The following is a 7,152-nucleotide window of genomic DNA, read 5'->3' on the forward strand; positions in this document are numbered from 1 at the left end:
TCACATTTTTTAGATATGTTGCACTTTGTTTTGCCTTTGGACATGTGGGTCCTTTTCAGTTTTTGTCATTAACAAAATTGCCAAGAGCATTCATGCACAAGCCTTTTTGTGGATGTAAGTTTTCATTTCGTTTGGGTAAATATACCTAGGAGTGGATTTTCTGGGTTATATGATAGTTGTATGTTTAACTTTTTAAAAAACTGCTGTTTTCCAGAACAGTTATGTCACTTTACATTGCCACTAACAATGTATCTCTGTTACTTGTCAATCTTTTTAACTTTAGCCATTCTAGTGGGTATATAGCATTGTGGTTTTAACTTGTGTTTCTGTAATGACTAATAGTATTGAGCATCTTTTCATGTGCTTACCAGCCACTTGTAAATATTTCTTGTAAACTGTTTGTCATTTCACAGTTTGTAATGTGGTTGTTTGTTTTCTTATAACTGAATTTTGTAAGAGTAAAGTCCTTTGTTACGTAAGTATGTTGTGAATATTTTCTCTCCGTCTCTGGCTTGCCTTTTCATTTCTTAATGTTACCTTTCAAAGAACAGAAGTTTTTAGTTTTTAATGTTAATGAGATTTAATTGATGACTTTTTTCTTTTCTATTTTATGGTTTTTTGTGTCCTCTCTGAGAAATCTTTCCTAGCCCAAGATCACAAAGATTTTTTTCTGTTTTCTTCTAGAAGTCTTATAGTTTTGGATTTTCATTTAAGTTTATGGTCTGGTTTAGGTTAATTTTTATATCTAGTGTGAGGAAAAGTTCCCTAGGAGGTTCCTTTATTTTGTACATGGATATTCAGTTGTTCTAGCACCATTTGTTGAACTACTCTTGCCTGCTCATGTCTTTCAAGAACACCTATTTTAATATAAAGTTGCATGTCAGTTATACTTCTTAAAAAAAAAAAAGCGTACCTGTTGAAATTTATATCTAAAAGCAAAGTTAAGGGCTTGAGGGGGGAAATGGCTGATGACCTTAGAGCCTAGTGCAAGCCAATGCATAGCTTGGGTAGCAAAGAAGCAGAGTAAAGTCAAAACAAGAATAAAAATTAGTCATTACCTTTATGTCACTGAGTCATTGCTTCTTCTCTCTACTCCACTCATCTCCTTTTTAAAATGATCACTTTTATTAATGTTCAGAGTTCATGGATAATGATAATCTTTCCTTCAGGGTGTCAGCTTCTACTTTTTATATGTGTTCATAATATGTTGGATACCCCAGTGCTTGGTATTCTTCCTGCCAATAAGATACATCTTACTAGGAAGACATTCAGTAAGCCAAAGTATATTTTATAATCTTAATATTTATTTATTTATTAAAAAAATTTTTTTTAAGTTTAGTTTCAGAGAGAATGAGCATGAGTAGGCTAGGGGCAGAGAGGGAGAGAGTGAGGGAGAGAGAGAGGGAGAGACTCCACACTGTCAGCACAGAGCCTGATGTGACACTCAAACTCACTAACTGTAAGATCAGGACCTGAGCCGAGATCAAGAGTCAGATGTTTAACCAACTGAGCCACCCAGGCTCATAACCTTAATATTTAAAAAATCTAAGATCTAGAATTTATATAACATAAAATATGCATTAGCGCAAATATTTTACTCTGTTCAATTAGATGTCAATCGGGGCGCCTGGGTGGCGCAGTCAGTTAAGTGTCCGACTTCAGCCAGGTCACGATCTCGCGGTCCGTGGGTTCGAGCCCCGCGTCGGGCTCTGGGCTGATGGCTCAGAGCCTGGAGCCTGTTTCCGATTCTGTGTCTCCCTCTCTCTCTGCCCCTCCCCCGTTCATGCTCTGTCTCTCTCTGTCCCAAAAATAAATAAAAAACGTTGAAAAAAAAATTAAAAAAAAATTAGATGTCAATCAATATTGATTGAAATATATTTCTATCTTAAAATTATTGCACTTAGAAACAACTTTTCAAGTGCAACTACTAGAGAATGGCTACTTAACAAAAAGACTTCAGAGAAAGAAGTAATTATATTTTTGCTTTTCCAAGTGTTTGATCCGTTTCTTAACTCTGAAATATGCCTTAGCTTCTATGTGAAGACAGTCATTAAATACATGTCACAAGTTCCTGAGTAGCATTTATTACAGGCTGTTTTTTAACATTAATTAATGAGCTAATTAATATTTGAGAGAGAGGGAGAGCATGTGCGAGCAAGTGAGGGGCAGAGAGAGAGAGAGAAAGAGACAGAGAAAGAGAATCCCAAGCAGACTCTATGCTGTCAGTGTGGAGCCTGATGTTGGGCTCAGTCCCACAACTGTGAGATCATGACCTAAGCCGGAATCAAGAGTCAGACACATAATTGACTGAGCCACCCAGGCACCCCTACAAGCTGTTTTAAAATGTAAAAGAGCTACTAGATGGTTTTAACGTTACTATAAAAATTTTTATTTTGAATTAATCTGTACACTGAAAAAGTTAAATTTATGTAATCCTTTGTTCTTTTGCTGAACAAAGATTTTCTTACTGTAAAGAAGTTGTGGGGGTGCCTGGGTGGCTCAGTCGGTTAAGCAGCCGACTTCAGCTCAGGTCATGATCTCGCGGTCTATGAGTTCGAGCCCCGCGTCGGGCTCTGTGCTAACAGCTCAGAGCCTGGAGCCTGCTTCAGATTCTGTGTCTCCCTCTCTCTGACCCTCCCCGTTCATGCTCTGTCTCTCTGTCTCAAAAATAAATAAACGTTAAAAAAAAAAGTTTTAATGAAACGTTAAAAGTTGTGGAATCCATTTAGGATTTTAAGCTTATGTAAAATAAAATGAAACATTATGGTTTATTTTCAAAGTCTTCTATGAGATGTATTCCTGGACATCATAGAGGATGCATTAAGAAATGATGTTTTCAGGGGCGCCTGGGTGGCGCAGTCGGTTAAGCGTCCGACTTCAGCCAGGTCACGATCTCGCGGTCCGGGAGTTCGAGCCCCGCGTCAGGCTCTGGGCTGATGGCTCAGAGCCTGGAGCCTGTTTCCAATTCTGTGTCTCCCTCTCTCTCTGCCCCTCCCCCGTTCATGCTCTGTCTCTCTCTGTCCCAAAAAAATAAATAAACGTTGAAAAAAAAATTAAAAAAAAAAATCATTGACTTAATGTCATTAAAAAAAAAAAAAAAGAAATGATGTTTTCTTATATTACTGAAAAGGAATGTACTGCTTAGCACCTGGGTGAAACACAAAAATTCTCTATTTGTGAATATTCATCAGCAATTAATATATGTTGTTAAGAACAGTGTGCTATGCTTAAAAACTTGTTCATTTTTTTTGATGTACCACATCCAAAGTAGATGTATTTCTTGATCAGGTAGATTGAGTTGAGTTTAGTGTAAAAGGCTGGCAGTAGATTATGCAGAGGAGGTGAATCTCAGCCTTAATGGGGACAGGAAAGGGTAGGGTAGGGAAGAGAGGAAAGCTATGGACTCCTCACCTCATGTCTTCTTATGTAGTTTTCTTGGTAATAACTATAGCCCCTCTGTTTGGATGCTACTAGTAATAGGAAGTATCAGGCCCCTTCTCTTCCCAATGTTAACAGCCTCATTGACCTCCAGTCTGATCAAACTGGAAACAAACCAATCACTGCGAAGTGAATCACCCTAGTTCCAGTCATCATACTTCAATGTGTTTTCCCTAAGCTGTAAAAGGATGCATCCTCTTTATCATTATCATTATCAAGCCAGATTACCCCAGAATTCTAGCATTACATCTCACTATTTACCAATGGCCAGGAATTCTGAACTATTGAACTGATTCCCACTGTGTACCTGTGCTTTTCTTTCTGCCATTCCCTGCCTGGGCACACCATCCTCCCCAATCTAAACCTATCATATATCAAGTTATACTCCAAAATTAATACTTATATTACCACAACCTCCACTAAATACTGGGCAAGCCACTATATATTGACCATTGTTGCCAAAATGATAGACGTTTCTGTGGCAGCCACCTTTCCAAAACTAAGTATAGTCATTTATATCCATACTGTCGTGCAAGTGTATTACACACATTGCAAGGCCTTGACCTAAGTTGATAAACATCATAACCCCTGTGTATCTTCTGTATAAAAAAGAACAAGGAAAATGTCTATAATTATTTATATTTCAATATTAATCATTTTTATAAAACATTTTACAAACATTTTTAACTCACACCTCCAAGTAGATTTACTGTGCTGCCCAAAGTTATTTTAATAGCATGCCATTAATAGTACATAGTAACGCAGTTAGAAGGTTATTATTTTATTTTACAATATGATTTGTACACTCAAATTGAGCTTCAATGCTCAATGAGCTGATAAAATAGCAATTTCTCACAGCATTAAGCATAAACATTATGAATGGAATGGGTTTCATCATTATTGTTCTTTCATGTAAATCCAAAACACAAAAACAATCTGATGACGTTGGAGCCATTTACAGTACATTAACCATCAGGTTAATTTTAAAGATTAAAGGGGTTACAGAAAGAAGAAAAATGTTATTGCCTATTTCTTAGAATTTCTGTTATCTGCTGATTGTAACATAACTAGTAAAGCTTAGAAAATCCATTTTGTAAGCTATAATATTATCTGTACTAATAAAGTAAACAGTATAAAAAATGCTTTCCAGAAGACTGTCAGCTTACATAGCTTTAGGATACATTGTGAGGGGAGAGGGAGAATAGAGGGAGAGGAAAAGGGAGAAGCCTGGAGGGAGGCTGAAGTAGAAATTGCAATTTCAACATAATAGCAGAAAGTCATTTGAATGGCATGGATATTTAACCCTGGATTTTAAGTTATCTGTAGAATTGTGATGTAAACCCTATTCATCTCACAAAACTTTACAACACAAAGGCTTTGTGTGAGTATTTCTCCCTCGGTAGATGTCAGAAAGTGATGCCAAATTCCATGGCTCAGAACAGGGCCAGGGGGTTTGTGAAGAAGGGGCCATCCATAATATTAACCAGTTAATTCAGAGGGAGTCAGAGGTTGGAGCTGTAGGTAACTATGAGAAGATAAGCCCTCTGAGATAACACAGACACCTTGGGGATATTACTGGATATTGTATAGAATGTGGAGTGGATGTTTCAGCCAACCTTATTATTATTATTTTTTAATGTTTATTTATTTTGAGAGAGAGAGAGAGAGAGAGAGAGGGAGGGGCAGAGAGAGAGAGAGAGGGATAGAGAATCCCAAGCAGGCTCCGCAAGGTCAATGCAGAGCCTGTCGCAGGGCTCAATCTCAAAAACCTGAGCCAAAATCTCATGACCTGAGCCAAAATCAAGAGTCACTTAACTGACTGAGCCACTCAGGCGCAGATATACATACATATCCATAAACTGTGGTAAGTGTGTAAAGAAATAAAAGGAATTTTTTACATATTTTTAAAATTAAATTTCTTTATATATATTATATAATTCTGTGATGCAGGTATCAAATGATCAGGGGGTAGATAATATCAACATGACTTATTACTGATAATGCCAACCTTGATCACTTGATTAAAATGGTGTCTGTACTAGGTTTCTCTACAGGAAAGTTACTATTTTCTCTTTCCATGCTCTGTTGTTTGGAAATAAGCCACTAAGTCCTGCCCATATTTAGGGGAGGAGAATTATGCTCCATATCCTAGAGGGGGAAATATCTACATTTATTATTTGGAATTCTGTAAGAAAGATGTTCCCGTTTCTTCCATGTTATTTATTTATTCCGTCATTTATTTATGTCAGTATGAACTCATAAGTATTTAACTTATTCTCTGGGTTATAATCCAATACTATAGTTATTTATTTTGTTGCTTAAATTCAAATGCTTTTTAACTCACTCACTCACTCACTCTAAAGGCATATGTGAAAGAGGAGCAGACATAATAGGATTCTATTTATGTTTTTGGCTTCTTACTCATTCCTCTCTGAGTCACTGTTTTTTAATGTCAGCCTTCTGAAGAAATGAGAGTCAGGTGGATGATGAACAGTGTATGTGGCACAGTCGAAGCTCAGGGGAGGGTGGCATTGGGTAAGTGCCTGGAGCTCTATATGCACCTCACCAGCCCACACCAGACACCTATGACAGACAATACCAGTGACTTTTTGACTCTTCAATATTGTCCATTCCTAATCGAGAGTCCCAGAAACAACTTAACCAGGTTCCCAGAATAAACTGGGACTAGTTTATAAAAGTTTCCTCTCTCAAGGACTGGACCCAAGTAACCAACCAGTGAGCTATCTGATTTTAGCAGTTTGAATGAAAGTGAAAAAATAAACTGAATTGACTAAAAAAGAATCTGCAAGTTTTGTCAAAAAATACCACATTTCTTTAATTAGATTAATTATAATCTCTATTATAAAGATTTTTTAAAAAGAAACAAATTTTATCATTTGATCACCTCAGGCCATGTTTAATTTTTAGATCGCCAAATGATTATATATATATTTTTTTGAGCTGCAAATACAAGTTTTTCTTAGGTTAAAAAAAAAAAGGCCTTTCAGTATCTCATTTTTTCAAGTGCATTTTTTTAATTGTTTTTCAAAACTATATTTGTAACTGAATCCAGATATAAGAATGTATTTCAGGGGCGCCTGGGTGGCGCAGTCGGTTAAGCGTCCGACTTCAGCCAGGTCACGATCTCGCGGTCCGGGAGTTCGAGCCCCGCGTCAGGCTCTGTGCTGACAGCTCAGAGCCTGGAGCCTGCTTCAGATTCTGTGTCTCCCTCTCTCTCTGCCCCTTGCCCGTTCATGCTCTGTCTCTCTCTGTCCCAAAAATAAATAAACGTTGAAAAAAAAATTAAAAAAAAAAAAAAGAATGTATTTCAGACAGCAACTGAATTCACAATTAGGAGCTTTAAATATAGTGGCTATAGTAGTTATTTCATCATGCCATTGAGCAATGTTAATATTAAAATTAAAAATTAAATTAGAAATTTTATAAATTAAGTGGAATTTTATAAATCAAGTTCAAAATGAGCTTCTACAAAAATGAATTGCTATAATTAAAAAAATTAAAGTAATGGGTTTTAAATTATTGAGCATTGCTATATTTTATATATCCTTACTTATCATTTTAGGGTTGGAGGACAACCATAAAATTATCTTAGGGAAGATGGAAATAGAGCATAATAAAAAGGGGATAGGAAGGATGAAATATATAGGCAAAATTTAGAATTCCTAAATATTGCACCTAATTTTACCTACTCCA

The sequence above is a fragment of the Prionailurus viverrinus genome, chromosome C1 (genome assembly GCF_022837055.1).
Source record: "Prionailurus viverrinus isolate Anna chromosome C1, UM_Priviv_1.0, whole genome shotgun sequence".
Taxonomy (NCBI): domain Eukaryota; kingdom Metazoa; phylum Chordata; class Mammalia; order Carnivora; family Felidae; genus Prionailurus; species Prionailurus viverrinus.